Source organism: Eumetopias jubatus, unplaced genomic scaffold (genome assembly GCF_037043125.1).
Source record: "Eumetopias jubatus isolate StellerSeaLion01/CBP00866 unplaced genomic scaffold, mEumJub1_p1.0 scaffold_15, whole genome shotgun sequence".
Classification (NCBI taxonomy): Eukaryota; Metazoa; Chordata; class Mammalia; order Carnivora; family Otariidae; genus Eumetopias; species Eumetopias jubatus.
The window spans coordinates 53,635,645-53,660,385 of NW_028274821.1; positions in this window are offsets into that span (position 1 = coordinate 53,635,645).

Sequence of the window (24,741 nt, forward strand, 5' to 3'; positions counted from 1 at the left end):
ACCAGCCTTTAAATTAGAATCCATCCTCTACACAAACATACTCTGTGTCCATGCTTTGTGAACAAATTAGGATGACTTCCTTTAGCACTTTACCATCCATTTGCCACCGTTTTTGAAAGTAAGAAATATTATACCTCATGAAGTAATTCTTCATGTAAAGGCATTAGCTAATATCTATTCATTAGCTAAAAAAAAGGAAATTATTTTTCAATGAATTCAATCAACATAAATGCCAATGGCGCAATTTGTAAAAACTGCTAAAAATCTATGGGGAAAAGGGACAAGAATAAATAATGGTAGTAATGATGATATTAGTTCACCTTTATGAGTGCTATGTGTAAGACTCTTATCTATAAGCACTTTGCATCACTCAATTTAATGGTCAAAACAACTTAAGATGCGTTAAGATGCGTTATAAATCAAGCATACTTAGAGGAAAAGAATTAAAGAACTCAACTGCCCAAGCTCCCCTAGATAGTAAACAGTGAAACCAGATTAGATGAACCAACTCCAGAATCTGCACTCTTACTCTCCTGCTTACTCTCTTTAGTTGAATTCTATCCTTTGTCATATGCTAATTTTCACCTTATCATGCTAACATTGGTAATCAATAGAATGGCAAATAATATTAAATATTTGTTGTGTTATCATTACTATTCCCAGTAACAAGGATATAATTAGGACCTTTCCTAAATACAGAAAATACAAAAGTTCAGTATTAGCTTTAACAAAAACTTAATAGAATTTTTTAATGCAATTTTACACATATGTAGTAACTGGAAATTTTTATTTGAAGTAACTGTAACAAAAATATCCACATTTATTTTTAGTCACCTGAAGTTATCTTTCATAGGTTTGGTTTGGAAGAGTAAATAAATCTATTTACATTACACCTTGACCCTCTGGAAACCATGTGTAATTTTGGTACATGAGGAAAGGTTCTTTTCTCTTAGTGAAAGATATTTATGTCCTGGGTAAAATCTCTACAATTCATCCAGGCAGTTCATCTTGCTTCCCAAAAGTTCTTAATTTCAGCCATCCAAAAATGATTACAGTTAACAGAGCTTTTGGCAAGGGAAGCCTGAGACACAAGTTTTAGATTACTTCTCCCCACCCTAGTTGGTAGAATGGGAAAATCTTGTATTGACTGCAATCGTTTTGTTAATACACAGCAAGGGAGAAGCCATTTATTCAGCCAGATTCTTCTAACTTCAATTGTTCCCCAGAGTAAAAAACAGGCACTTTGAGAAACTCATTCGCTTTTTCAGACCTCTCGGGAACTTTGCAAGAACTGCTCCAACATGCTAAATGGCACCCCAGTGAGCTCTGAAAATGCATGTACCTAACAAAGTACCCAACTCACTTTTTAGATGTAGTTTATACTTTAGGGGGAGCATCTCATTTAATATTTTATTATGAGTTTCTCTTGGTGACTCACTTTATAGCTCTTTAGTTGCTATACCTATAAAATGATCTAGATTAGCATAGAGCATCCCAAGATAAAAATGTAAAGAACCCTAAAATGTTTTCAACAATAGTGCAATTCCTTAGACTATGAAACATTGGAAATATGTCCACTTGAGTGCTAGATGTCTCTGAAATATAATGCTATGAGAACTTTGCTTTTATTGTGGGGGAAAAAAGCAAAGAACTCATAATTAATTTGCATTCTAGTGGCTGATAAGATGAAAAGTGCCTCAGCCCCAGATTCAAATAACATATTTACTATATCCTTATTGAAATGCAGAAATAACATCGGCTTGTGTTTATATAAAATCTCATCATATTTCCAGTGGGAGAAGAGAAATTTCAACATTTTATATGGATGTCCATGATCTATTTTTGTTAACAGGAAAATAGTATAACAGGCACATTTTATATGTTGTGCCCAAATTGTTCTCAACTATCGAGACAACTTAAAAGTAATATTCATTCTTTATCAGACACTTCATTCCCTTATTAATTCTCCTTTATATTCTTCTCAGTATCTTTATTGTTTACTTGACTTCCTGACATTTAACATTCTCCTACTGGTTCTTCATTTTCTCTCTCTGCCTCTCAATTTCCTTCTCTTTAACCACCATTCCTTTTTTTTCCTCAGTCACGCCCTCAGTAAAATGGGTTACCTACCATGAGCTATGCAGCATATATGTTATGGAGGTCTACTTAAAGAAGATCATAGGAAAATATAGTACAGTTAAATCCATATGAATGACTCTTTGCCCCCACCATGTAATTCTAATGTGATGTCTAAAGCCACACTCAAATAGACATAAATAATTGAAATTTCTTGTCTCACAAATACCCCGTATCAAACTGTCATTGGGTCCAGCTAAATCAGATGATATCACCGCATTGGGCTATTTTGGGTTAGCACTTCAGGACTATTCTAGTCCTGGGTATCATCACAGTAAAATAATAATAAAAATTGTAATAACTCATCTTTGAATAGTGTTTTATTTTCTTCAAATCACTTTTACATATATCATTTCATTTCTTGTTAATAATACTACAAAATAGAAGTAATTCAGAGAAAAAAAACCTAAATATTATAGCCATCTTTTATACAAGGAAACAAAGACCAAAAAAGAATAAGTGACTTGTTCACACGCAATTAATCAGTATTTTAGCCTAGACCCAAATTCTGGTCAAATGTTGCTAATAAAATGCTACTATGTATCTCATCTACACAAGCACACTTAGATATATCAGGAATTATCAAAATTGTCAAGCTCTCACATCAGGGGAGCTGTTGGGGGGTGGAGTGGAGATATGCATTGTGGTTGTATTTTTCAGGGGGCAGGGAGGCACAGGACCTGAACCATGGGCAAGAAGTATGTATGCATGTAAAGAAGTCATGACTGATTAACTTCTTGCTTCCACCTTGTTTCTCTAACATCTTTCACTAAGAGTTTTAACAACCATTCCAACCCACATTATCACAAAGAAACAAAAGGAAACCATTTTTAAGAGCATGATCCACCCCCATAGTTGTTGTAGCATTATTCACAGTGTCCAAGATATGGAAACAATCTAAATATCCATCCACAGATAAATGGATAAATAAAACGTGAAGCATTAAATTTTGCTCCTAATAATTAATATATACATAAATGCAAATTTAACACGCATATATGAAAACCATAATGACTTTGCACTTCAAAACTGCAGCACAAGAAAACCAATGTTTTTCATTGAGTTTTAAAACCAGTTTGAGTACTGTGAAGATAGATGTCGTTTCCTTTTACAGATGAGGAGACTGAGGCTTAGGTAGGTTAAGTAATTTGCTTACTGACACACTAAGTGGTAGAAATATATGATCTTCACTGGTGATCTTAATTCAAATAATCTGTATTTAGGACAAGTCAACCATAAAAGTGACCTGAGAGATGTTTTTTTAACATAAAATAATCCCATGGATTATTTGCTATTATATGGTTTTGCTCCATCTTGACAACTTTGCTATCTTTCCACCTATTTATCCAGACTGTTTTTCAAGCAAAAATAAAAAATAACCTGAAACTCTACTCCATTTAAGTAAAGCAAATAAAGCCTTGAGACTAAATAAGAAAAGAACATGACATACAACACAGGGCATATTTTTTATTACCATTGAAATGATATATAGTAATAACTTAAGGGTTGGACTCCAAACTATATTTTTTTCAGTGTTTGTGGTGAAAGAAGAAATACAGTTCTTCAGGGAATGTAGTCACACATGTGATATGTATTACATCTGCAAATACATGAGTTCTATATTTCTCAGAAGAGAGTAGGCATTCCAGTTTTGAGTTTATTGGTTAACCTCATGGCACACTTCTGTTATTTATGTCTCCTGTTAGTGCATGGTGCCATGATCAAAAGGTGACCGAGGGATGCTTTAGCCAAACCAATTATTTCTTCGGGGCTTCTCTCCTACTGATAATCTTACTCTGATACTGATCATATTTTATCTAGTGAAATTGGATAGTTGAGCACAAGTCTGCCACTTACTCTGCTTACTAAGGAGCAGACACTGCCATTCTCATCCTTATTATTCCATGGTGATTGGCACAGTACCTTGACCATAATAGGTGTTTGGGAAATGTTAGTAGCGCAGGACTTTTACATTTACAATTTTTCTAGAATGCAAGCAATGGTAAACACACACAAAACCTTTTGGAGATACAATAATGTTTCTAAGCATTGATTATCAGGTGTCTCCCTATTTCTTTCCTTAGGAATCAGAAGAGTTCAATTCCTAATGAATGGGTTGAGTCACATTTAATCAAAGAAGGTATAGAATTGAGCAACAATACTCAGTAGAAAGATTTTCAGTGGATTTGTTGGGATGATAAAAATCCTTGAGACAGAAGTTGCAAATTCAGCAACCTCTAAAAAGGGAAGAATGAACTTAAGGAAGAATAGCACAGGAGGGCTGAAGGCATATGTTTAACAACCATATGTTTTCCTGAGTGCTCCCATTCACAGTTTAATGGGATATCCAATATAAAATTCCACTTACACCTTAATGGTTAAGGTAAGACACTGAAATGGCTAACATATGCTCAAGGTGATTTAGACACTCATCTTTTTGTGCATATACATCTCTCTTGCAAAGAAACATAGTATGTAATGCAGGGCTCTGGAACTACTGAACCCAACTATGAAGGCAAAAGTCAGACACAAATACACTAGAAAGTACAGACACAGGTAAATGTATAAAAAAAAGTAGAGCTTCTTTTTTAACCAACACCGTACATGAAAACCTCAATCATTTTACTTCATCATCCATTCACATAAATAATAATTATATTATCAGGTGTGTCTACTTCAGAAGAAAGGATTCTTGCTTTGTCAATTTACAGTAAATACAGGTTTGGCTAAAACAAAAACAAAAAAGCTCTAGACTGTGGTTTTATTAATAGGTGAGCCCTACTCAAGTTTCTAAGGAGCTGAGAGACGAGAAAACCAAGAACCCAAACTCCATGCAGAAACAATATTCATCATTAGAAGGCAGTGATTAGGTCCATTACTTGGGGCAGGAAACCAGAAGAGAGGCTATCTATGGTCCTGGAAGCCTCTACGGAAAGGTAAGAATAGAGCTGGACCTTTAAGAAATGGTGTATCTTTCACTGAGAAAGGAAGAACAATAGAAGTAATGGCACATACATGAGCATTACAATGGGAATGAAGGAAGCCAGAGAGTAGTGAGGAGACTGAGCTAAATTTGAGCAGACTGTCGGGGGAAAATGGGAAATATGACCGCAACAGGCAATATATAAGCTTTAAGGTAAGGTATAGGAATTGAATTTAGTTTAAGAAAAGCCAAGGGGGAGATGAGGATTTTAGGAAGAGACATGAGAGCAAAGATGTAATTTTTTTAAAAGGAAGATTAGCTTAGGGACGCCTGGGTGGCTCAGTTGTTGAGTGTTGGCCTTTGGCTCAGGTCATGATCCTACGGTCCTGGGATCAAGCCCTGTGCCCAGCTCCCTGCTCAGTGGGGAGACTGCTTCTCCCTCTGCCCCTCCCCTGCTTGTGCTTGCTTTCTCTCTCTTAAATAAATAAATAAAACCTTTAAAAAAAGGAAGATTAGCCTAGTCATGTGAATTGAAAGAGAAGAAATGAGAGTCAGTAAAGTTATTTCAGAGACTCTTGTTGAAACACTGGCTTCCATGTAGTTACTTGCTGGGGCCTCCGCTAGACTGGATGCTTCACAAGAATAGAGACTATTTGGGACAATTCTCTAATCCAATAACAGCACAATGGTTTTCTTTATTCAAATCAAGCTCCAGATGGGTAATTATAGAAGGAAGGGAGGGAGAAAAGTGCAAAGGGATAGGAAAAGAAGGCCCATTGTTAAAATTTAAGAATGAGATGATAAACATGAAGCCTGATAAACATGCAGCAGTGGGAACAGAACTCTAAGGATCCAAGCCAAATGTGCCTTCTTCTCACATATTTCAAAAATCCACACTATTGGGGACACCTGGGTGGCTCAGATGGTTAAGCATCTGCCTTCAGCTCAGGTCACGATCCTGGGGTCCTGGGATCGAGCCCCTCCCTGCTGAGCGGGAAGCCTGCTTCTCCCTCTCCCTCTGCCTGCCACTCCCCCTGCTTGTACTCTCTCTAATAAAAATAAAAAAATATTAAAAAAATCCAACGTTAGAGCTGTATATGCAAGTGTAGTTTATGTGAATCCCAGTAAAACAAAACAAAAAACAAAACAAAATAAAACCCTAAGGGCCTAAGATATGATTTAATCCAATTCACTCACATTACTGAAGATAAAACTGACACATAGAGATCCACAATTACAGAAATCCATAAGGAAATCCAGGCAACTAATAAAGCAATGAAACCATCACTGTAGCTATTTGAGTGTCACCGTGCCTCAGTTTCCTCATCTGTAAAATGAGAGGAACACATATAAGACTAACTACTGGAGAGATTAGTCTGATTGACTGTAAGTAGTAATGCTATGATTTTTACTTTAGATCAAGAAAATGAGTGTCATATTTTGTTTGTTTTATTTTTGTTTTTTGTTTTACAAAACACTTCCTGGTCTATGTCTTTGCTCTCAATATGGGGCACTTTTCAAAAAAACATTTTGAACAGATTAACATAATATATAACTTTGCTAGAAGAAAGTGTCTGTTTATCATGAAGTAGCACACATACTCGGGTTACATTAATGTTGCATATGGCACTGAAGATGGAAGAGTTAAGGAAAAAAATATAGGTTTATATATTTTTTTTCAAATCTTGGGATATTGCGCTGCTTTCTTACATTACTGGTGATCCTGCTATTAAAGATTTGATTTTCTTTCACAATTTTCTCACACTACAAAGTTTCTGAAAACTTACTAGTTTTCTCCTTTGTAGAATAACAAAAATGCAATTTTGCATATGGAAGCATCTTGAAAATATTTTCAGTTTATAAGGGAAGAAACCAAGGTACCAAGTGGTTATGGATCTTGCTCAATAATAATACTTACATCAGCTAGTCCCACATAAAGTGTTTCTTCTCTCTGCCTACCATAGGATTCTGGTTAGGCTTCCTTTCACACTCATACAGAATAGTGGCCTGCTCCCAAATGAATAGTGTTTACAATATGGTTTCTTAATTAATATCTCTTCTCTGGGTTATAACAACTCAGGGGTCTGAGTTTTGATTATATTCTTCCTGTCTGGCAATTTTCTTTCAAGGCCATGATTAAAATTCAATTAGTTCAATCAATACAGAACTCATTCTTTGTGAGTTTTTATAATTGGTCTCACAATTCAAAACCTGTAAAAAAACAAACAAAAAAAACACAAGTTTTTTTTTTTTAATGCTAACTTTGAGTTTTCAGATATAATTTCCTGAAACAATGCTCATAAACTAGACTTTGCCTTTTTACACACTGGCCTTTTATAACTATTGTAGTGGATTTTTTTACTACAGCAGAGTAATCAAACAATTACACATGTTTTTCTAAGCAAGCTTAATCACCCTCTTCTCTCTGGGTCAAACGGTAGGCACTCTTCATTGTGATATAATAGCACTTATCAAGGGACCTGGTTACTCTCTGGGTACATTCTTCCTTACTGAGTTCTGAAGACAATCTTATTTGTCTTTATATTCCCAATATCTAGCATGCTATCTGGTGCTTGGTCGGCATAGTATACATTTCTGAATAATTGAACCCAAACAATCAGTGAACCAAGTAAGGTCTCTTTGAGCCAAAAAAAAAAAAAAAAGACACATTATTACAAAATGCCTTGTCTTTTTTTGGTAACTAACACCATGCTGCCTACATTGCACTCAAATAAATACTTATGGGCTCACTAATCAAGTATCCAACACCTTGAGTGGGCTCTGACAAGGATAGACCTGGACACATCTACATGGCCAAGGTAGAAAAGAAGTTTCTGGTTAATCAATCTGGTTATCTAATCTTTGAAAATATAAAAATGGGTTAGATAATACACAAAAAAGCATCTCTCTTTCATTCTCCAAAATAATTTTTTAGAAATAAATACAGAATTTATTTTGGAAAATGGAGGAAAAGAAGACATTACAAAGTATAATACAAATGTCTAATAATCTGAGGACAGTAAGATTCTGTATATTTTTAAAATATTTTTAAAAATCTATTTTTCAGCAATTGCAATATGGTATCTACCTAAAAATTATCTTTCCATTTGAAAAATTATATAATAAATGTAAATGAATGTTATAGTTATTTGCTTTTGGTTACCATTCTTTTACTTAAAGAATCTTCTTGAAATTAATCTTTAATGTGCTTAAAATACAGATCTAACAGTTACAAAATAATGGTTAATATTATAAAATTATACTTAAAATACTTTTACTTTAACCTCAATGTTAAAAGTCCTCCTCTAGAAATTCAAATTAATACCTAAATTCATTTTATCCAATAAAAAATTTAAAAAATATATATTTATATAGTTTTTAGTCTAAAATCCACTAGCACATATAAGAATAAAAATCTGACAATCAAATACTTAATCTGAAAGCAAGTAATTTTAGAGTACCTGAAATCTTTGTGATCTAAGATCACAGATTAAAAAAATTGTGATGTCAGACCTTTAGGTATGAAGCTGTTAAAAGAGTTGCCTACATCCTTGGTATAACAATATGTATATAACAAAGTTCAACATTCTCCTAGGAAGCATTAATTTTTATTTTGCCAAAAGTTAATATCCATGTGTCCACAGAAATACAAATATCCCCTTCTTTTCCCTTCATTTGCATACTTAGGCCCTCCTTCTACCCAGTAACAATGCAACCCTCACCGGCCCATTGCAACTGGAATAAAAGTCTCTGAATGCCAGCATCAATAAACCCCTTTAAACTGCTCTCCACACTCTGTTAGAATTTTCTGGCTAATGGATGGATCTGATCAGTTTTCAGGGTTATATTAATATCTACGGAAAGCCAAACACTTAACATCATTGAGTGACATATGTAACTTCTTAGAGTTTTATCATACATCTATTGAAGGTTCTTAACATAGTACAAGAGTTACCTATAATCACAGTATCTTGGGTGGAAAAAAGTCTGAGGAAAGGGACTTCATCTTATTCATCATTTAATTTCTAGAATTAAACACATAGTAAGTACTGAATAAATGTCAAAATAAATGCTGAATGTATTCATGTTAATCATGGCTAAATGCAGACTGAATGACATTATTTCCCATTCAAGTTCCTGTTAACTTGACTATGGTTGGGCTAACAGGCTTCTCTATATACTTTTAAATACACTCATTAATAGATATTAACAATTTTAATAAACAGATTACCCACAGATACAAGCTTAATTTTATAAAATGATCTACTCTAATAGTCTGATGCTTGATGAGAATGGGAAAGAAAGAGGCAAAGAAAGTAAAAGGAGAGTGTTATTGAAATGTGTGTCCTTCATACTGCCACAATACCTAAACCCCGTGACATATGCATTATGATCATCTTCCTACTACAATTGTGTGACTTTGCTGAGATATATGCTTAACAGTAAATACACTGTGATGAAATGTGTGTTTCAGTCTGGAAGGCTTCAGTTCAACTTTACTATAAATCTCATTTCTACCACTTTGTTGTTGCCTTTAGTTGTATTAAACCTGTCTGTTGGCAAAATGGACAACCTCTTCCATTACTGAAACCATAAATGACTCATTGTTCCCCAAGAAAGAGAGTCCTTTTATTAAAAAAACACCAACTATAGTTCCCTGATGAGGCATCCATAGTATCTCCAGTAACAGATGAGAAAATGTTCCTTTTACAGATTGCATCTATTTTTCAAACATTTGCAGGGTCTCAGCTTAATAAAAAGGAGAGAAAAAAGAAAGAAAAAAAAAAAAACAAGGAATAAACTGAAAACCCCTGATTACTGAGAATAGAAGCAAAATAAAGAATGCTGTGAATCTCATAAACACTGCGAGGAATCACTTCCAGGTCAGTGCATGTTAAAAGCTCTCTTTGCAAATACTAAAACATTAAAATCTTTGTGTCTTTAATGAAACACTATTTTTTATGTGTTATAGTGAGAACTCGTGTTTAGAATATGTGTATGTTTAAATGTCAAACAAAAAAATACACACATAAAATCACAAGAAATTCGAAGTCTCATCAATTGTATAATAAGTGACTCCCTAGGCAACATTCTCTTCTCTATATCACCCATACAAAACTATAGATATATTATTGCCCTTCTACCATGACATTGTAATTTTACCAGCCTGAGTTTCTCAAGGATTGGGATTACATTTCCATGTTTGTACTAATGTCCAAAAATTAGGCTTTCTATAAATGATCCTTTGGAAACTGATTAAATGAAATTTAGAAAATGTTCATTCTAGTAATGATATTAATATAATGACTTATCTTCTTTCATTCCCTGGTTTTTTAATTTATTTAAATTTTTTAGAGAGAGGAGGGGGACAGAGGGAGAGGGAAAGAGAAAATCTTTTTTTTTTTTAAAGATTCATTTATTTATTTTAGAAAGAGAGTACATTGGGGAGGGTTAGAGGGAGAGCAAGAGAGAGACTCAAGCACACTTCACGCCTAGCTTGGAGCCCAATGCCAGGCTTGATCCTACAACCCCAAGATCATGACCTGAGCCAAAACCAAAAGTCAGACACTTAACCCACTCCACCACCCAGATGCCCTCCGGAGAGAGATAAATCTAAGCAAGCTCCATGCTCAGCACGGAGCCTCAAGTCAGGCTGTCTCACAACCCTGAGATCAAGACCTCAGCTGAAATCAAGAGTTGGATGCTTAACAAACTGAGCCACCCAACTGCCTCTCATTCCTGATTTTTAGGTCTTATTTCTACTTATGTTAAAAACATTGATGCTATATTATATGTAGAAAGAACAGTATATACATTTATATGATGTATGTCAACTATGCAGCTTAAAAAAAATGATGCATAAATACTGGAAGGAAATGCCCCAAAATATTAAGAGTTACTTCTGACTATTGGCTTTATTTTCATTCTCTCTACTTTTTTGTTAATATTCAAATTTTTGTAATTAATATGTAATACTTTTGAAATCAGAGAAAAACTGTTAAAACAACGCATTCTATTTCTCATTGATCTGATCAATCTAAGTTGTGATGGGCACCTACTGTTACATGAACCACCTCTATGGATAAGACTTGAATCTTAGTTTCCTATAAAATCACACATCCCTCATTCAAAATATTTATTTATTTTTAATTTATTTGACACAGAGAGAGAGAGAGAGAGAGAGCACAAGCAGGGGGAGCAGCAGACGGAGAGGAGGAAGCAGACTCCCTGCTGAGCAGGAAGCCTGATGTGGGGCTTGATCCCAGGACGCTGGGATCATGACCTGAGCCGAAGGCAGACACGTAACTGAGTCACCCAGGTGCCCCTCCTCAATGGAAATAAATGAAGTTATTACTAATCCATGTATCTGGACAATATAGATAGAAAATATTCTACCCCTTAGCAGCAACATATTTAAACTGAACAAAAAAATACAAAACAACAAAATGAGAATAGTATGTTTTAAGAATATTAATATCCAAAAAATATTAATATCCAAACAGTGAGATTTTTTTTAATAAGGTGAAAATATTATGTCATATTCCAACCAGTGTTATAAACCAGTGGTTTATAAGAAGAAAGTATATAATCTAGAAAGAGGATTTTTAAAAAGTTATGACAAGGGCACCTGGGTGGCTCAGCTGGTTAAGCGACTTCAGCTCAGGTCATGATCCTGGAGTCCCTGGATCGAGTCCCGCATCGGGCTCCCTGCTCAGCAGGGAATCTGCTTCTCCCTCTGACCCTCTTCCCTCTCGTGCTCTCTCATTCTCTCTCTCTCAAATAAATAAATAAAATCTTTTAAAAAAATGTTATGACAACAATATATGTAACACAGTAAACAATACAGGAGAAATAAAAGGAGACGAAAAATGTGTGAAATAATAGGTCAATTTATTGCCTTAGAAAGTTGAGGTCCAGATTTTAATCAGAAAATTAAAAGAACACTGTTCCATCATCAATGAAGAACTGCATTCAGTTATAAATTATAACCAGTGATTCTGTAAGGCAGAGATAACTTTATACCTTGTTTTTCCTTTCTTTTTTTCTTAAGAGTTCATTTATTTATTTGAGAGAGAGAGAGCATGAGCAGGGGTGAGGGGCAGAGAGAGTTAGAAGCAGTTTCACTGTTGAGCAGGGAACCCAACATGGGTCTCAATCCCAGGACGCCAGGATCATGACCCGAGCCGAAGGCAGATGCTTAACTGACTGAGTCACCTAGATGTCCCTATACATTGTTTTTCTTAAACATGGGCATTAATTAATTAAGAAATTAAATAATTTCTTAAAAAATTATTCTAATTTCTTGATTGTTCTAAGACTTCCAGAGTACAATTTCACTTTTAGGAAATGAACTTTTATGTTAAATAGATTTGGGTTCAAACTCTGCTTGAGAACTTAAATTTGCCCTAGACAATTTATCTAACTGCTCTAAACTTCCCTTTTCCATCAATAAAGTGGGAATACTACCTAACTCATAGTGATGCTAACAGGAATACATAAAGTACTGTAGGTAGAGTAACTAAGAGTGCACTTAGTAACTTAGTAGGTGGAGTAGGAGCAAACCTCCCTTGCCACTTCCAAGGAGAGATTAAACCTGTAGAAAGAAAGTGATACCAAACTTTCCTGATTCTTGAGGCAAATAACGTATACTAAAGACTTTTAAAAAGTGTGACCCCTTACCATGGAATGCAGTATATTTTACAGATGACTGGCTATCCAAAAAGGCCTTCTCACTCTCAGCAAACTGACACACTTGCTACACAGAAGAATATTTGATTTCAGACTATGGTAGAAACCAGTCGATCTTCCAGAGCCTATCCTCTAGCTATTCACATAAAAGTTACAACAGTGGGACTGGAGGAGATGATGCTAAGTGAAATAAGTCAAGCAGAGAAAGTCAATTATCATATGGTTTCACTTATTTGTGGAACATAAGGAATAGCAGGGAGGACATTAGGAGAAGGAAGGGAAAAATGAAGGGGGGGAAATCGGAGGGAGAGATGAACCATGAGAGACTTGGACTCTGAGAAACAAACTGAGGGTTCTCGAGGGGAGGGGGGTGGGAGGATGGGTTGGCCCAGTGATGGGTATTAAGGAGGGCACGTACTGCATGGAGCACTGGGTGTTATATGAAAACAATGATCGTGGATCACTACATAAAACTAATGATGTATTGTATGGTAACTAACATAATAAAATACAATTTTAAAAAAACAACAGGGCGCCTGGGTGCCTCAGATGGTTAAGCGTCTGCCTTCGGCTCAGGTCATGATCCTGGAGTCCTGGGATTGAGTCCCGCATCAGGCTCCCTGCTCCTTGGGAGCCTGCTTCTCCCTCTGCCCCTCTCTCTCTCTGTCTCTCATGAATAAATAAAATCTTAAAAAAAAAAGTCTTTTACAGTCATGAAAAAAAAAGTTACAACTGCAGATTGAATCCTTTCATCTGTGTCAAGAAGGCAGACCAGTATTAGTGGATTCTCAGAAGTAAGAGACATTTAGGCTACGTGTGGACTGATGAATGTGGGATAGAAATGTGGGCAGTTGAGGAAGTGTTTCAGGTAATGAAGTCAAAGAATTCTCTCTGTAGAAGAGAGATAACATCATGCAAGTGTGTGTGTGTGTGTGTGTGTGTGTGTGTGTGTGTAACTGATTGCAAATATATCTCCAATTCTTCATATCACCTTTGACATATGACTTCATCCCTTCTCCCATCAACAGATGGAATATATTTACTCTTCTTTTGAATCTGTCTAGGATAGCCTTGTGACTTGCTATGTCCAATACAATGTGATAGAAATGATGCTGTGAACACTCATCTCTGAACCTAGATCTCAACACTTTGCACTCTTTTTTAGAGTCCCGTTCCCCACGTGAGCAAGGCCAGGCTAGCCTGCTAGACGATCAGAGACATGAGGCCCAATCTCTCCTTTTGTGCCCATCTCTGAACCTAGATCTCAACACTTTGCACTCTTTTTTAGAGTCCCGTTCCCCACGTGAGCAAGGCCAGGCTAGCCTGCTAGATGATCAGAGACATGAGGCCCAATCTCTCCTTTATCAGCTACTCAATAGCCAGACACATGAGTGAAGTCACCCAGAAGGGCTGTCAGCGGAAATTAGAAAGATGGGTGAGCCAGCCAAAATTAGCCAAGTCTGGTTCATAATACAAGAGTGACATAGGAAATCCAGAGATTCTTGGGCAATAATAAATGTCTATTATTGAGGATGAATTTTGGGTAGTTTGGTATGCAGCAGTAGCTAGACACATGGTGTGAGGTTTATAGCATGACCTGAGAAAAAATGAAGGATCTAGCTAATTTCATGGTTAACTGAAAATACTCAGCCCTCTTTACTTCCTTGATACTTGTCCTGTGGAAACAAGAGGATTAAATCGTTCATTCTTAGAACTCTTCAAAAGCTAGATAACTGTTTTCTCCATCTTTGAACGCTCAACTCCTGCCTATGGTATGATCCAGGGGTTAAGAACATGGACTTGGAGGTTAGATTTCACAGGTTTGAAATCTGCTGAGTGATGTTAGGTAAACTGCTTGATATTTATAAGCCCAAATTACATAATCTTAAATATTATGTATATATGACTGATGTTGATGCACAGTAAGCAAAATTATGTTAATTATTATTAGATGCTCAAAAAAGACTGCTAAAATCAACCTTTAAAATGTACAGGCAGAGAACTCTGTGGCCTTTATCATCTCTGGCCCTACAATCATAGAGTTCAGTATATACCCCTCAGGAAATGCACTACTATGTGATTGGTCATGCTTAGAATGACTATTTGTTGGATTGAGGATGATGAAAATAGTGACAGATTTTATATGAAGACTGTCAGCTTCAAGTCTCCAAACCCATTTACTTCAGTACATTAAACACCAGGAAAATACAGCACTTTAAAGGACAAATGTAAAAAGTTACTGGGTGCTGCAAGCCACCTAATGTATTCGTACACACACCAGCAGGTAGACTGGGGGAGGGGCAAGATCCTCCCTCTCCTCAAGCAGGTTTCTGCCTCAGTTATTCTCCAAGACAATGCCATTTTGAATACATAAAACAGTGTTGGATTATGCAGCATGTGAAAAGATGCTGAAGTCCTACTGAAAACAAGCTCTGATTTTTTTTATTTTCATGAAAGGTAATGTGTATATTTTCCATGTACATTTCCCAGAACTTCTGGACTGTATTTACAATCACTAGACTGGTTTAGGAATGCTTTTGTACCAATCGATATGATAATGTATAGCCAGACACTTACAAGATAAAACTTTGTACTGACTGGTATTAGTAGCATATGCTTTAAATTATCAACAACAGCCAAACTATGGAAAGAGCCCAAATGTTCATCAGCAGGTAAAGAAGATGTGGTATACATATACAATGAAATATTACTCAGCCATCAAAAAGAACGAAATCTTGCCATTTGCAACAATGTGGATAGAGCTAGAATGTGTTATGCTAAGCGAAATAAGTCAGTCAGATAAAGACAAATACCATATAATCTCACACATATGTGGAATCTAAGAAACAAAACAGATGAACATAGGAGAAGAGGAAAAATAGAGAGAGGAAAGCAAACCATAAGAGACTCTTAACAAGAGAGAACAAACTAAGGGTTGATGAAGGGAGGTGGGCAGGGGATGGGCTGAATGGGAGATAGGTATTAAGGAGGACACTCGTGATAAGCACTGGGTGTTATATGTAAGTGGTGAATCACTAAGGTCTACATCTAAAACCAATTTTACTGTATGTGTTAACTAAAATTTAAGTAAAAACTTGAAATTAAAAAAAGGGGGGGCATATGCTTTAAATATGTTATCTGTAAAAAAAAGTGAGATTGCTGGGTGTTCTATGGAATGCCGGTATAAATTAATATGTATTAAATTGAGCCCTATTTGAACTCCCAAGTATAGTCACATATACTTTAAGTTGTGACATATTTGTAAAGACGTTTGACATTCTCTAAGGAAAAGATGATGATGATGATGATGCCAGGAAAAAATATGAATGATCTCAAATGCCTCTCCACTGAACTACTGTGCAAAAATGATATGGCATCAATTCCATAATGCGCATTTTGATTATTTTTCATTTTAAAATAATGTTAGACTTACTAAAATGTTGCAAAATAATAGCTTCATATACCCTTCATGCAGCTTCCCCTAAAGAAATTCAAATCTTACCCGTTTTTCTATTAATATCTTATTTTGGTCCCATGATCCTATCCAGGATGCAATATTACATTTAACTGTTTTTTTTTCCCTCAGTTTCCTTCAACATATGATAATCTTAGTCTTTCATGATTTTGACACTTTCCAAGAGTATCAAAACAGTTATTTTGTAGAATACCCCTCAAATTGTATTTGTCTAATGTTTTCCCATGATTAAATCCTCTCAGTCCATCATACCAAGGGCTTCGAGATGTTGCTATGTCTTACAAATGGTGATGTCAATACCATTCATTTGGTTAAGATGGTATCTGTGGGGTTTCCACACTGTGAAGTCTTTTCCATCCGTAATTAATATCTTTTAGAGAGAAACTTTGAGACAAGATGCATTTCCTGTTTCTCCTTAAACTTTTGCCCCCTAGATTTAACATGCATACCTGATATGCAACAATTATTACTGATGTGTGCATTTGTAAAAACATTTTAACATAACTATAATCAGGATCCATCTTAAAACTTATGATCCCTCACTTTTGCTATCAGCCATTTAGCAATCAGACAGGTGACACTGTCTGTGTGTGATCAAACTTGCTTCTTATTTCTGATGTCATGACAGGATAATGGCTACTGTTGTACATTTTAAATAACAAACCATGTATAGATTAATAGAGGCAGGGATATGAATGCCAGTTGTCATATGAACGCCTTCCACTGACACTGCCTGATAACATCAAGAGAGCTCCAGTAACAAAAACCACAGAAGGCATGTCGGTAGCTGAAGAAAATCCAGAAGATAAGATACAGGGATGTTGTCATGATATGCTGCACCCAGTGACTGTGAGCACATAGAGAATGACGAAGTGTTGTTTTATTTTTTTAAATTTGTATCTATAAAAAGGACAAAGTATGGTTAAAAAAAATGTCAGACCCAAACATTCTGGAAGAAAATTTGGGAAGGACAACTACTTTATTTCCTTTATATTTTTTATATTGACACAAAAATGAGATAGATTTTTAAAAATTACACAAATCAGCTGCCTGTGTGGCTCAGTCGGTTAAGCGTCTGCCTTTGGCGCAGGTCAAGAGCTCAGGGTCCTGGAATGGAGTCCCATATCGGGCTCCCTGATCAGCACGGAGTCTGCTTCTCCCTCTCCCTCTGCCCCTGCCCCAACTCTCGCTCTCCCTCTCTTTTTCTGTCTCAAATAAATGAATAAGTAAAATCTAAAAAAAATTACAAAATCAGTCTAAAATATCTCTTCCAGTAAGTATAAAACTCTAAGTGATAAACCACTGCACCACTGATTTTGATCAATAGTGTTTATTCTTTCTTCAGCATCTTTAAGATAAATAAAATGATGGGATATCTTTTAATCACTGGCTTTGTTTCAATCATGTGGCAAAATACTGAACTGAAGGTGACCCAAATTTTAGGTGGAGATCAGGATCTCATTTGGCAAAGAGTGCAGCTGTGCTGTGAGTTTTGGGTCCTGCAAGTTTCCAGTATGACGGGTTCTTACACTGATTAGCCATGAAGTTATATTTCCATGATTAGTCTTCTACTGAGCAAGCAGCAAAGGAGGCACTTGGGCACAAACCATCATACTTTTAAATATTTCTAAAGAAAAAATATATTTGATTGATAAATATGCTGCCCACAGGAAGAAGCTTAATGCAGTAGGCCTATTCAGTGATTCATTTAAAGCTGCTAGTATACACTTCTGAACTGAAGACAAAGGAAAACCAATGTCAGTTTTTTTTTAAAGATTTTGTTTATTTAATTATTTATTTGAGAGAGAGAGCCCGAGCAGGGGGAGAAGAAGAAGAGGCACAAGCAGACACCAAGCTGAGCTGGGAGCCCAACATGGGGCGCAATCCCATGACCCTGAGATTATGACCTCAACTGAAATCAAGAGTCAGATGCTCAACTGACTAAGCCACGCACCGGCCCCAAACCAATGTATATTTTTAAGGTAATCTGCCAAATGCAGAGCAATGGTTTTCAGCCTGACCTTCCTGGTATAATTGGAGGTTCATCCAATGTTTCCAGGACACACTTCCCTCATCTATAAAATAAAGCAACGGGAAACAGCAAAGTTTTTTGAGATGTTGATAATGACTTTTAAAAATGGAATAAATCAAAATAAAAATATTATGGCACAACCTACATACTAAAGATTTTTTTTTCTTTAAGAGTTTTTTTCTTTTTTAGAGTTAACATATTTATTTTAAGTGTCATTCATGCCTATCAGTTCTGGCAACAACAATCCTAATGACACTTGGGATATTTCTTTACAGCACTGAACAGTTACAAAGAATAAGTGCCATTCATCAGAGAGGCAAAATATGAAATCCTGCATTAGCAAAACTGTAGAAACATTAAAACACTGACAGCAGGGTAGAGAGCAGATTGTGTTTGTACAAAAAGCCAATGCATTTTCATCATATATATACAATATAGACATACTGTAGACACATCACCCTCTGAAAGAACAATATCAAAATACTCTATTCCACTTGAAATAATCCCTGGATTGATTCCCTCCCACTTCAAAGGACATCTGAGCCACATCTATATGTATGATGTATCAATTTAATTTAATCTCTTATTGGGACTTACTGGTCAATAAAGTCTGAAAGCCACTGGCTTAGATAATCTCTAAGAATGGTTCTAGCCTTAAATTCTGTGGTATAAGCCAAATTTTGTCAAATGAACATTTGAACCACATAGTTTAGAAATAGATGCCAAAGAGTTTGGAACTACACTTAATAGGAGCCACTAGACACATGTGATTATTTAAATATAAGTCAATTATAATTAAGTGAGATTAAATATTCAGTTCTTTAGTACAACAGCCACTTTTTAACTACTTTATAACCACATGTGGATAGTGGCTACTATATTGGAGAAAGCACACGTAGAACATTTCCATCATTTCAGGAAGTTATGTTAGGGAACCCTGCTCTAGAACCATCCATGCATTTACCAGTGCGTTAAACATATCCTAATTAACCCAATATTGGGACAAGGAGAATTAATTTGATTAAAAATATGTCTTAATTAAAAATATGTTTTATGGAAAAACTCTAATATTATTTCATAATTCATACTTTAATGCTTTAGTCACATTTCATCCATCTCACCATTTCAGGATTTTTCCTTGCCTTGCCATTAAATTGGCATAGCTTTCTATCCTTCCATTGCATTCTTTTTGGGCTTTTATTTAAAATTACAATCTCTTTTGGGTGGACAACTTATTCCAATGCTTTATTATGCTTTCATGCATTTCCAAAGTTCATGTGAGGCCATGGTAAGAACTCTTTTGCCTCTCTGGAGCTCTGAACGTTTCATTCATTGTTATTCCTACCAGGTGCATGTGAAACAGAAAGACATGGGGAAAAGTTTCTGGCTTTAGTTGCTTTTCAGATGCGTGATTTCTCCTTCTACGTAAACCTGCTTTACTACAAGACCATTATTTTTGATGACTCTCATTTGACAAATGGATGGGGTTGAAATATTTTTTTAATGGTTGTGAGCATCATTCTTACTATATTGCTGTTCAGAAGAATTACTGAGATGTCAGTCAAAAGATACGGGTTTAATTTCTGGTCTTGGTGCTAACTTGCACTTAGACTAAGTTTCCAAATTCATTCCATGATTTCTATTTCATTCATAAAATAAAAATAATTCTACTTGTACTACTTCCCTTAGTGGAGTGATTGGGAGAGTAAAATGCTAGTATAAGTAAATACTTGCTCATTGAGAACTGTTAGAAAACAGAAATGTTATTGCTTTAATACACTGGTTTCCTCAGTTCATTATATATGCCAGATATTCACCACTTGGCACAGTATTAGAGACATACTATCGTTTCATATTTGTTAAATAAATAGAAAGGATGGATGGAAGGTGAATGCATGTATCAACTCTAAATTGTTAAAGACTTTAAAAATATTCTATTACTACACACAAACATATTATAAAAACATATACATAAAACATATATTGCATTGATTTAATTAAGTTCTCCCTTATTTCACAAGTGTTTAATATAGCATGATATTTATTATATTATGTGGCATCAAGATGTATTTAACTTTAGAAATACCTTATTTGAATACTTGAGGCTAGATCAGGCTTTGTCACTAACTTATTATGTGACCTTGAACAAGTAATCTAGCCCACTGAAAGAATATGAGTTTGCAAACCACAGCTTAAACACACCAACCATAAATTGATCTCTGCCCTGATTTTGTTAGTTTGTTCCTTTTCTGGAAAGAGGAACTTTCCTTATTCCATTAAAAAAAATAAAAAGACCATGACTATGACTTTCACCACTTTTCTTTTTTTTTTTTTAAGATTTTATTTATTTATTTGACAGATAGAGACACAGTGAGAGAGGGAACACAAGCAGGGGGAGTGGGAGAGGGAGAAGCAGGCTTCCCACTGAGCGGGGAGCCCGATGTGGGACTGGATCCCAGGACCCTGGGATCATGACCTGAGCTGAAGGCAGACGCATAACGACTGAGCCACCCAGGTGCCCTCACCACTTTTCTGATCAATATTTGCTCTAAATACAAGTGCATGTATCAGTAGTTATTTTAAGATACCCATTTGATCATTAATCATTAAAATAGAACATTATCAAACATTACTGAGGTGAAGAAATTCAGAAGGACTACAATACCATCCTCCTACCAATACCCAGTCTCTGTTTATAGTGACCCTGTGGTAAGTCCTTCACCCTTCACGTCTGCTGCCTTTAGCAACACAGATTTATTGACAGTGACATAATGAACTTGCCTCTGATCTTGTTCTAAAATATCAAAAAAAGTTAACATGAACTTTATTTTATTGTCCCTCGTTTAGAAAAGGTGAACAAAAGTCAATTTGAAATAATACATATAAAGTGTTCAGAATCACAGGCTCAATAAATGATTAACTCTTATCATTACTATTTTCAAGTGGAGAATAGGTCAGTTCACTGCATCATTAAAGCCCCTTGAGATTATTCAATAATAAAACCTTGAAAGCTATACAGAATACACATCAAAGATGAAGTACAGAAAAGGTATAGTTTGATATAATTCTTTAAAAATTACTAAATCATCACATGTTAGAACTAGAAAGAACCTCAGAGGCCCCATAATCAAAACCCCTGATTTTATGATGAAGAAATAGTGGTTCAGGAGAGGAAGTTCACACAGACTGGTAATTTATCTTATTTAAAGATGGGAGTGGTGGTACAGGTGACTCGGCTCTTGACATACCAGTATCTTTTTATTTAGTTTAACAATATTCCTCCTGGCTTGAAAATTCTAGAGGGCACATTATCCTATTAAGAAAAATTAGTTTCCTTAACCCAGATTTGGTTGAATATGCTTTATTGGCTACATCAGCATCTGAGATGATACCTTGGCAGGCAGAGATGTCAAAACAGAAAGGAAGGGAAATGTGTGCAAGGTAAAGGGGTCTGCATTCACAAAAGCCTGGAGTCAAAACCAGGCAAGGTACATTGGGAGAAGAGAACAAAATGCAGCATGGCAGGTGCATTGATGGGAAAAAGGGAAACAAGGGAGGGGTAACAAGGCCAGATAACAATAAGACAAAAACATACAAGGTTTTGTAAGCTGTGCTCAGCCAGTATCAAATAATCATCAGCATTTTAGTTCTGATTTGTTCTCTGAGAAAATGAAAACAGAGGCACGTAAGTTGTCATGGGAGTGGCAATGGATAAAAAGAGGAAAAAATCTGAAATGACTAAGAAGCCTACATAGAGGTGAAGCAATAAAAGCATGGAAGCTTTTGGTGAGAGTTTGGAAAGCCACATTAGAAAGTGATGTGGGAGTCCCAGCATCAACAGAATGGTGGGGAATATTTTTACTTCTTTTTTTAAAAGATTTTTATTTATTTATTTGACAGAGAGAGAAAGAGCACAAGCAGGGGGAGCAGCAGAAAGAGAAGGAGAAACAGGCTCCCCACTGAGTAGGGAAACTGATGTGGGGCTCAATCCCAGGACCCTGAGATCATGACCTGAGCTGAAGGCAAACGTTTAACCAACTGAGCCACCCAGGTGTCCCTAGAATATTTTACCTCTTTTTGAAGGCTAAGTAATATTTATTATATATTCTCCACATAATTACTCCAGATTGTAAAACTGGAAAGATTCAGTGACCACATGAAAACCACAATGTTAATTTAGAAATACTGGTACAGGTGAAAAGCAGATATTACTAGTTCAAGGTATTCACACATTCAGCATTTTATATTTAAGCTCAGAGTTAAGTGTATAATCTGAAAAAGTGGTGCATAAAGTTACTTTAAGAATTGAATGAGTTGGGGCACCTGGGTGGCTCAGTCAGTTAAGCATCTGCCCCATGTGGGGCTTCAAACTGGGCATAGAGTCTGTTTAAGATTCTCTCTCTCCTCTCCCTCTGCCCATCCCCCTGCTTGGGCATGCTCTCTCTCTCTTAAAAAAAAAAAAAAAAAGAGTTGAATGAGTTTTGGAAGGGGGCTTTTTGGTTTTTATTTGTTTGCTTTTGTTTTTATTTTGTCAAAGGCTCCTGTGATATTTGGAACATACTTATTTCATGGAAGGTTTAAAATATTTTAGAAGCATAAAACTAGCTGAGAGTTGTAAGACTCTGAGAAACTCTGAGAAACTGAGAGGAGATACTAATGAACTATTAGATCAACATAGATCTGGACTACCAGAGAGGCATTCAATTCTAAAATGAAGACTTCTGGATGACATTTAAAAAAAAAAAAAAGTCTGGAAATTAGTCAAGTGAAATGCTGTAATACTAGCCAGAAGGACACAGTGCATGTAAGAATGCAGTATGTAATCAACAATGAAGAAGACCACAACAAGGGAAATAACACCAGAGTAGGCAGCAAGATAATGAACTTTGTCATAATTCCACTTCTAAGCATTATCATTTGCTGCATCTGACCAAAAGCTTTTGGTTCTTTTTTGTTTGTTTGTTTAAAAGAAAAACAATTTATCTTGTTCCCTGCTACTGCTGAAAGTTTGAGACAGACTTCTGACAGAATGTTACCTTCCACTCTATCATTTACTTATGAAAAAAATCTTACTGCTTTTTCCATATTCAAACTTAAAATTCAATAAAGGTTTATTTGAGAAGGATAAAACTGCCAATTCTATCATAATAAAATATATAAATTCATAAATCAATTATGAAGGTTTTTATTAATAAAAAAGATCTGCTATAACAATACATGTTAGGCTGGAAATGAGTGTTTTTTTATTAAAACAAATTTTCCCTTATTAATACATTCTAATGATCTTCCTTCTAAACCTTCTCTCTGCTTCCTCTCTTGCTTTCTCTATCCCTGTGTAAGTAATTGTCCTATGCTCACTAGTTTTAAAGTTGCTGTCCTTAAATGTGTGGATCATGATCTACTCATAACAGTTTTTTCTGTTTTTGTTTTTATTATTTTCCTAACACACTAAGCACAGGTGTTAATGACTAGGCATTTTATCAATTTAGCATTATATCAATAGTTTTTTTCAAGTTTTTATTTAAATTCCAGTTAGGTAATATACAGTGTAGTATTAGTTTTAGGAGTAGAATTTAGTGATTCATCACTTACATATAACACCCAGTGCTCATCTCAACATGTGACCTCCTTAATGCCCATCACCCATTTAACCCATCTGCCCACCCACCTCCTTCCATCAATCCTCAGTTTCTCTATAATTAAGAATCTGTTTTATAGTTTGCCTCTTTTTTCCCCATGTTCATTTGTTTTGTTTCTAAAAGTCCACACATGAGCGAAATCATATGGTATTTGTCTTTCTCTGACTGATTTATTTCACTTAACGTAATACACTCTAGCTCCATCCATGTCATTGCAAATGGCAAGATTTCGTTTTTTGATGGCTGAGTAATATTCCATTGTATATATAATGGAACATCTTCTTTATCCATTCATCAGTTGATGGACATTTGGACTCTGCACAGTTTAACTCTTGTTGATAATGCTACTATAAACATCAGGGTGCATGTACCCCTTCAAATCTGTATTTTTGTGTCCTCTGGGTAAATATCTAGTAGTGCAATTGCTGGGTGGTAGGGTAATTCTATTTTTAACTTTCTGAGGCACCTTGATACTGTTTTTCAGAGTGGCTGCACCAGTTTACATTCCCACCAACAGTGCAAGAAGGTTCCCCTTTTTCTGCATCCTCACCAACACCTGTTGTTTCTTGTGTTGTTAATTTTAGCCATTCTGACAGGTGTGAGTAGTATCTCATTGTAGTTTTGATTTGTATTTCCCTTATGATGAGTGATTTTGAGCATTTTTTCATGTGTCTGTTGGCCATCTGGATGTCTTCTTTGAAAAAGTGTCTATTCATGTCTTCTGTCCATTTTTAAACTGGATTATTTGCTTTTTGGGTGTTGAGTTCTGTAAGTCCTTCATGCATATTTTGGATGCTAACCCTTTATCAGATATATCATTTGCAAATATCTTCTCCCATTCTGAAAG